The sequence below is a fragment of the Rattus norvegicus genome, chromosome 1 (assembly GCF_021556685.1).
Source record: "Rattus norvegicus strain SHRSP/BbbUtx chromosome 1, alternate assembly SHRSP_T2T, whole genome shotgun sequence".
Classification (NCBI taxonomy): domain Eukaryota; kingdom Metazoa; phylum Chordata; class Mammalia; order Rodentia; family Muridae; genus Rattus; species Rattus norvegicus.
Genome location: NC_141534.1, coordinates 159,113,729 through 159,121,371, shown reverse-complemented (window position 1 = coordinate 159,121,371; position 7,643 = coordinate 159,113,729). Strand labels below are relative to the sequence as shown.

General features: G+C 42.6%; 1 pseudogene; it reads right to left on the bottom strand.

Annotated features, from left to right (window-relative positions):
* Positions 1-426: 426 nt before the first annotated feature.
* Dcaf8-ps1 (DDB1- and CUL4-associated factor 8, pseudogene 1) lies at positions 427-2,092 on the bottom strand (annotated as a pseudogene).
* Between the last annotated feature and the right edge of the window lie 5,551 nt (positions 2,093-7,643).

The following is a 7,643-nucleotide window of genomic DNA, read 5'->3' as shown; positions in this document are numbered from 1 at the left end:
ACTTCTTAAAAAACAAAGGGGGGGAAAAAAAACAAAGGGGAAAAAAAGTTGAAAACCCTAAACCAAAGAGAGCAGCATTCCCACCCTTCTCTCTGGCCCATTGGCTATACTCCCCAACCCACAAAGGAAAAAAAAGAAAAATAAGAAAAAGAAGCCAGCTGACAAAAGGCTTCAGGGAGAGGCCCATTTGTCTGAGCCCTTCGCACCTTCCTGGGAACCTCATTCAGGGCTCGTCTCATCTCTCACTTCTAGGGGTTCTCTGCTGGCTCAACCTCCTGTGCTCTGTCCTCCTCAGATATCTTTCTTTTATTTAAACAAAAAGTCCAAAGTGCATTTCTGTTGAATTTAAGGGCCTGGGACTGAAAAAGAGCGGCCCAAGCAGGAGCGGGTCAGCAGCCACAGTCTATCCCTCCCAAGTTTGGGGCCTCAGGATGACATGCACTACACCGGGTCAGGGCCCTCCTCCTCGTTGGATGTGTCTGAGGAGCTGGGAGATTCATCAGAGTCCACATCTGTGGCCCCAACCCCAGATTCTCGCCAGCGCCGATGATGGCGTCTCTGTCTCACTCAGGTGATGCATAAGGAACCACAGTATGTGACTATCAAACAGGTTAGTGTGATGCAAGCTGTCTTCATCCCGCTCTCGCTTGTTCTTCTTGATCACTTCCTTTAACCCTGTTAGCTCAGTGGTTAACTGAGCTATCTTCGGCTGTCGGTGCCCAGATCTTCACATCATGGTCCAGGTCACTGGTTGCCAAAACAGGTAGGTGAGGATGGGACTCAAGACAGTTTACCACACTTCCCTTGTCCCCATCAACTAAATGATCTGGCAAGATGACTTCTCCCAGAGGAAGATGTGACCGCAGTTACTACCGCTCACCACAAACTCACTCTTGGGGCCAAAGAAATTGACACCTTTTACTGTACCATTATTTCTATGACCTTTATATCTCTTAATATTCTGGGCCCCATCTCTGTGAGAAAATTGAAAAGGTAAATGTCTTCATCATTGTAACTGGCCAGGAGCTCCGTGCCGTCGTCGTGGCTGTACACAAGGCAGGTGATGTTTGCTTTGGACTCACTGTTCACCAAGGGGTGAGGACAGAACTTTTTCAGGACTCCATTGTTCTCATTCTCATCAGTTTTCCTCTGGTCATAAATCCTAACCAGCTGATCTCGTCCACCCACTGGTGGGTATTGGCAGGGTTCACGTAGATTGTATACAGACCCACTTGCTTCTCCTTCTCTTTTGTCACCACCAGTTTTGAAGCTGGCCGGTCTTGTCTTAGTTCAATGGTGAAGACAACAGCATCTTCACCAGCCAACAGCAACGTGCAGGGAGAGTCTGGTTCTAGGGCCAACTTGTGGGATGCTCCCTTGTGCTGGACCACATGCTTGGTGTTCTTGCAGCACTGTGTAGCAGACAGTCCTGCGACTCGTACCTGCCCATCCCGGGCACACATAGCCAGGGTGGAGTCACCACTGTTAGGAAGGAACTTGGGCTGGAAGACATCACTTTTGTGGCCACTCTCAAAGTCCAGTACGGGCTGCTGCTGCACCCAAGCCAGGTGCCACGCTGGTTAAAGTGCAAAGTATTGACACAACCTGTTTGGTTCTCAAGCCCATGCTGAAGGCGGAAACACAGTACAAAGCCTCTTGCTCCACAAGCCTCATACATGAAGCAGGCTCTTGAACCCAATTCCCGCTCCCGAAGAGCAGGAAGGGCTTGCCAGCGAGGCCGGGGTAAAGCTGTTGTCTCAGAAGATACCCAGTCTTTCAGGGCTCGCTCATCATCTGATGAGTCCTGCTCACCCCTGGCCCGTTTGCACTGTACGTGGTGCTGAGGTTTCTCCTCCTTCTCCCCTTCATCCGAGTGGCCGTGAACTCGGTTTTCATCGTTGATGGAATAATGGCCTGTGTCCTCCATTCTGTCAGAGTCCTTTTCTTCACCTGAGCTCTCTGTGTCTGTGCAACGACTTTCTTCGTTAGTGTGGTTGGGTCTAGCATCGTCCCCAGTCAAGGTCAAACTGAGGTCTGAGGCCTATACTTCAATCCCTGAAGATGTTTCCCTCCCCTCTTCGGCTCCAGACATTTCTTCTGGACTGCTAGACAGGATTCTGTTAGCTAAGTCTGTACTCTGGACATCTTGAATATGGTAGCCAGCCTTGCTGCTTTTATCGCCGATGGATCCTGAGAAAACTGGTCTTCTGAAGAAACTGGTTCACTGAATAAACTGGCCAGTGGCAGCTACCACCACCATCTCAGGTTTCTGCGCATGCCACATAATAATTTTTTTAAAAAAATAATGACTTCCTATTCTTTCCAGGACTTTTATCATGAAGGGGTGTTGAATTTTGTCAAATGCTTTCTCAGCATCTAATGAAATGATCATGTGGTTTTGTTCTTTCAGTTTGTTTATATAATGGATCACGTTGATGGTTTTCTGTATATTAAACCATCCCTGTATGCCTGGAATGAAGCCTACTTGATCATGGTGGATGATTGTTTTTTGATTTTTGTTTTTTTTTTTTTCTTTTCTGTTTTTCGGAGCTGGGGACCGAACCCAGGGCCTTGCACTTGCTAGGCAAGCGCTCTAGGATGATTGTTTTGATGTGCTCTTGGATTCAGTTTGCCAGAATTTTATTATTTTGGCGTTGATATTCATAAGGGAAATTGGTCTGAAGTTCTCTTTCTTTGTTGGATCTTTGGGTGGTTTAGGTATAAGAGTAATTGTGGCTTCATAGAAGGAATTCGCTAGTGCTCCATCTGTTTCAATTTTGTGGAATAGTTTGGATAGTATTGGTGTGAGGTCTTCTATGAAGGTTTGATAGAATTCTGCACTGAACCTGTCTGGACCTGGGCTCCTTTTGGTTGGGAGACCTTTAATGACTGCTTCTATTTCGTTAGGAGTTATGGGGTTGTTTAACTGGTTTATCTGTTCCTGATTTAACTTCGGTACCTGGTAACTGTCTAGGAAATTGTCCATTTCCTGCAGATTTTCAAGTTTTGTTGAATATAGGCTTTTGTAGTAAGATCTGATGATTTTTTGAATTTCCTCTGATTCTGTAGTTATGTCTCCCTTTTCATTTCTGCTTTTGTTAATTTGTACACACTCTCTGTGTCCTCTTGTTAGTCTGGCTAAGGGTTTATCTATCATGTTGATTTTCTCAAAGACCCAACTTTTGGTTCTGTTGATTCTTTCTATGGTCCTTTTTGCTTCTACTTGGTTAATTTCAGCTCTGAGTTTGATTATTTCCTGCCTTCTATTCCTCCTGGGTGTATTTGCTTCTTTTTGTTCTAGAGCTTTTAGGTGTGCTGTCAAGCTGACGATATATGCTGTCTCCTGTTTCTTTCTGCAGGCACTCAGAGCTATGAGATTTCCTCTTACCACAGCTTTCATTGTGTCCCATAAGTTTGGGTATGTTGTACCTTCATTTTCATTAAGTTCTAAGAAGTCTTTAATTTCTTTATTTCTTCCTTGACCAGGTTATCATTGAGTAGAGAATTGTTCAACTTCCATGTATATGTGGGCATTCTTCCCTTATTGTTGTTGAAGACTAGCTTTAGACCGTGGTGGTCTGATAGGATGCATGGGATTATTTCTATCTTTCTGTATCTGTTGAGGCCTGTTTTATGACCAATTATATGGTCAATTTTGGAGAAAGTACCATGAGGTGGTGAGAAGAAGGTTTATCCTTTTGTTTTAGGATAGAATGTTCTATAAATATCTGTTAAGTCCATTTGGTTCATGACTTCTCTTAGTCTGTCTACATCTCTGTTTAATTTCTGTTTCCATGATCTGTCCATTGATGAGAGTGGGGTGTTGAAATCTCCTACTATTATTGTGTGAGGTGCAATGTGTCCTTTAAGCTTTAGTCAGGTTTCTTTTACGTATGTAGGTGCCCTTGTATTTGGAGCATAGACATTTAGGATTGAGAGTTCATCTTGGTGGATTTTTCCTTTGATGAATATGAAGTGTCTTTCCTTATCTTTTTTGATGACTTTTAGTTGAAAATCGATTTTATTCGATATTAGAATGGCTACTCCAGCTTGCTTCTTCAGACTATTTGCTTAGAAAGTTGTTTTCCAGCCTTTCACTCTGAGGTAGTGTCTGTCTTTGACTCTGAGGTATGTTTCCTGTAGGCAGCAGAATGCAGGGTCCTCATTGCATATCCAGTTTGTTAATCTATGTCTTTTTACTCGGGAGTTGAGACCATTGATATTGAGAGATATTAAGGAATAGTGATTATTGATTCCTGTTATATTCATATTTGGATGTGAGATTATGTTTGTGTGCTTTTCTTCTCTTTGTTTTGTTGCCAAGATGATTAGTTTCTTTGGTGGGATTGCAGACTGGTACAACCATTCTGGAAATCAGTCTGGAGGTTCCTCAGAAAATTAGACATTGAATTACCTGAGGACCCAGGTATACCTCTCTTGGCCATATACCCAAAAGATGCCCCAATATATAACAAAGACATGTGCTCCACTATGTTCATAGCAGCCTTATTTATAATAGCCAGAAGCTAGAAAGAACCCAGGTGCCCTTCAACAGAGGAATGGATACAGAAAATGTGGTACATCTACACAATGGAATATTACTCAGCTATCAAAAACAACGACTTTATGAAATTCATAGACAAATGGTTGGACCTGGAAAAATATCATCCTGAGTGAGGTAACCCAATCACAGAAAAACACACATGGTATGCACTCATTAATTAGTGGATATTAGCCCAAATGCTTGAATTACCCTAGATGCACAGAACACATGAAACTCAAGAAGGATGACCAAAATGCGAATGTTTCACTCCTTCTTTAAAAGGGGAACAAGAATACCCTTGGGAGGGAATAGGGAGGCAAAGATTAAAACAGACACAGAAGGAACACCCATTCAGAGCCTGCCCCACATGTGGCCCAGACATATGCAGCCACCAAACTAGATAAGATGGATGAAGCAAAGAAGTGCAGGCTGACAGGAACCGGATGTAGATCTCTTCTGAGAGACACACCCAGAATACAGCAAATACATAGGCGAATGCCAGCAGCAAACCACTGAACTGAGAACGGGACCCTCATTGAAGGAATCAGAGAAAGGACTGGAAGAGCTTGAAGGGGCTCGAGACCCCATTTGAACAACAATGCCAACTAACCAGAGCTTCCAGGGACTAAGCCACTACCCAAAGACTATACATGGACTGACCCTGGGGTCCAACCTCATAGGTAGCAATGAATATCCTAGTAAGAGCACCAGTGGAAGGGGAAGCCCTTGGTCCTGCCAAGACTGAACCCCCAGTGAATGTGATTGTTGGGGTGAGGGCGGTAATGGGGGGAGGATGGGGAGGGGAAACCCATGTACAAGGGGAGGGGTAGGGGTTAGGGGGATGTTGGCCCGGAAACTGGGAAGGGGAATAATAATCGAAATGTAAATAAGAAATACTCAAGTTAATAAAGATTAAAAAGAAACTAAAAAAAATGATCTCTCTCTCTCTCTCTTATAAAATGTACTTTGATCATTCAATCCCCTATCACCCTGTCTTGTTCATCCTCTTCTGTACTGGTCCTTTTCTTCTTCCTAAATAGTTCCTTTTCTTTCATGCCTTTAAAATCTAGATTTGTATATAAGAAAACATGTAGTGTTTGTCTTCCTGTAGCTGGCTTATCTTGTATGACATGGTGATTTTCTAGTTCCATCCATTGCCTTGTAAATGTCATAATTTCATTCTTCTATAAGGAAATTATATTCTACCGTGTGTACAGGCCACATTTTCACTATTCATTCATTTGGTGGTGGACATCTAGGTTGATTTTACAGCTTGACTGTTATAAATAGTTCTGTCAACAATGTGAGCATGCAGGTGTCTCTCTACTGTGTGCTGACTTCGATTCCTTGGGTGGATATTTCCAGGAATAGTGTAGCAGGACCATTTGGTGGTTCTAGTTTTAGTATTTTGAAGACTTCCATTCTTATTTCTATAGTGGCTGGGCTAATTTACATTATTACCAACAGGGTGCGGGTTGCCCCTTTGACTCTTCTGAGCTCCTCTAGCACCTTATCAAGCACTTAACACAGATCCTTTGGTGCTTAACATTTTATGTCTGGAACATAATATTCTTAAAAATAACTGGTTGATTCTGTTTCTTTCTCACATGCTTTTCTTTTTCAACCAAATTTTACAAGTTTGAAAAGAGAAACAACCCAATGTCCCTTGACTGAAGAATGGATACAGAAAATATGGTACATATACTTAATGGAATTCAGCAACTTAACACAAAGATATCATGAATTTTGCAGGCAAATGGATAGAACTAGAAAATATCTTGAGTGAAATAACCTAGACCCCAAAGGACAGGCATGACAGAAGCCTAGCATAACTGTCCTCTGAGAGGCTCTGGGTTCAGCAGGGTCAAAGGTACTCAGTACAGTCAAAGGGGCGACCTGTACCCTGTTGGTAATAATATAAATTAGCCCAACTATTATGTAAATACATATGGAAGGTACAGAAACAGATGCAGACACCCAAACATTGGCCCAAGGTTAGGGAAGAGGTGGGGGGAAGGATTGAAGGCCCTGAAGGGGAAATGAACCCCACAGGAAGACCAATATAATCAATTCACCTGGACCCCTGGGTGCTCCTACAGACTCCCTCAGTCTTCATAACTTTCTTTTCTCTTCCATAATGTCTGCCCTCATGGGGTCCTCTGATATTTCTTGACCCCTCTACTGATATAACGGTCACAGCTCTCCTGAAAAGCACAGTTTTCAAAATTGCTTTGGTGGCCTGTTGTTAATGATGGTAACTGCAAGCTCACTGAGGTCTGTTTGTTGCTGGGGCCTCTTAATCATTGAGTTGCCATACTAATACAAGGAGTCGTGATTAATTAATATAGATTTGCTTGTCTGAACTCCTGATAAGTCCTAGCTATTTTTGACACAGTCCCAAGGTGTAGATAAAAGAAAGTTTAAAATGGTAATTTAGAAGGACAAGCTTCCAACTTCTATAAACAGGGAAGATGACGCATAGACTATTGTTCCAGTACAACATTACTGTAAGATACTCTACATAATTGAGCCTCCAGGGACATACTCATCCTTAGAATCAGAGCAACTGAATCAATACACAGTGAAGTCCTACATTCATATGCTATTCAGAGCACATTTATTCTGTGTTCAGAAATCTAATTCATGGTTTCCTGCTCCGTTTTTCATTTCCAGGTCACTCATGTCTGTGTTGCGTTCTCACTCTTGACTTCTATTCTGATGATAACACTTTGCAGTGAAGCCCCCACCTTTTGACACAAAGACCCAGGAATGAAATGTACCAGAAACAGATGGCACAAAGAACTCAAATGACTTTTCATTAAAACGCTTAAGACTCTGCATTATCACTAGGAAAGTGATAATAAAATTCAGTCCGTAATTAGGGAGGACATTTGCAATGTGCTTTCCCCCCTGGGGCTTCTCTCATCAATGGCTCCAAGTAAGTCTCATGACAATGAAAAGTAAAATGAGGCTATTGACACATTGCTCTTGAGTCATAGAATGTCTGGGTGCTGTAATGTTGCTGTTCTCTAAACCGAGTCTCAAGGGGACAAAAGTTGATGCTCATGGCTAAAGTAAAGCCTCTTTCTTAATCCATTTG